General features: G+C 48.6%; 1 long non-coding RNA gene across 1 annotated transcript; it reads right to left on the reverse strand.

Moving 5' to 3' along the window:
- Positions 1-6: 6 nt before the first annotated feature.
- Positions 7-802, reverse strand: LOC111673066 (uncharacterized). The gene is made up of 3 exons (XR_002762067.2): positions 714-802; positions 550-634; positions 7-449 (listed from the first exon to the last, which is right to left on the reverse strand). It is a non-coding gene; the product is annotated as an uncharacterized LOC111673066 (long non-coding RNA).
- Positions 803-886: the final 84 nt, after the last annotated feature.

Here is an 886-nt window from a genome sequence, read left to right on the forward strand (position 1 = left end):
CTCCAGACTCAGTAGCTTTGAACATGGTGTGATAAACAGGAAGTATGATGTCACCATGGGGTCAGTAAGTCACTGTTTGGCACCATTAAACGTGTATTGAATTAGCTGTTAGCACTTCCTGTTTGCAGTGTAGCCATATTATCTACAGCATAACTCCAGCAGATCTGCGTGATGCTCAGAATCACAGATGGGAAGATGGATACTGTGGATTCTTGTATGAAACAACCAGCGACTTGTTGTTGTACCTGCACAGCCTCCTCAAGATAACACAGGTGTTACACAACTTACTGACAGTTCTCTGACAATAATCTGCCGATAACGACAGAGAGTCGCTGATGAGCAGTGAGAATAGACGTCATGCTTAGATGAACATTAGCTCAGCGTAGTTTACTGAAGAAAAGGTTCGTGTCTTACCCATGTCCGGCATGGACAGCGTCCTGCTGTGGCCCCTGCAGAGGACAACACGTGGACAACAGCGGGCACAAGGGTCAAGAAGGAAAAACAGAAACATTGACTGTGTCTATCTGAAACTGAAGAAGTCTGACTTACAGCGGAGCCAGCGGATCTGCAGCTTCACGGGCAGGAGACAGAGCTTCATCATCATCACCGGTCCACTCCTCACTGTCATCTGTGACTGCACACGTCAACATCAACATCAAACTGCTGCTGAACACGTTACAAACACGCTGCGAGTGAGAGGAGAGGATACTTACAGCTTCCTGCTGACGGAGGGAGGTGATTCGACTCCCTGAGGAAACACAGACATAAGCAGCTGTAAATCATCCTGTGAACTCCACAGTGTAATGACGGATGAGTGAAGAGGAGGAGGAGGAGGAGGAGGAAGAGGAGGAGGAGGAGGAGGAGGAGGAGCACACGTACCTGCTCC

The sequence above is a fragment of the Seriola lalandi genome, unplaced genomic scaffold (genome assembly GCF_002814215.2).
Source record: "Seriola lalandi dorsalis isolate HSWRI2012SDOR001 ecotype SW California unplaced genomic scaffold, Sedor1 jcf7180002009638, whole genome shotgun sequence".
Taxonomy (NCBI): Eukaryota; Metazoa; Chordata; class Actinopteri; order Carangiformes; family Carangidae; genus Seriola; species Seriola lalandi.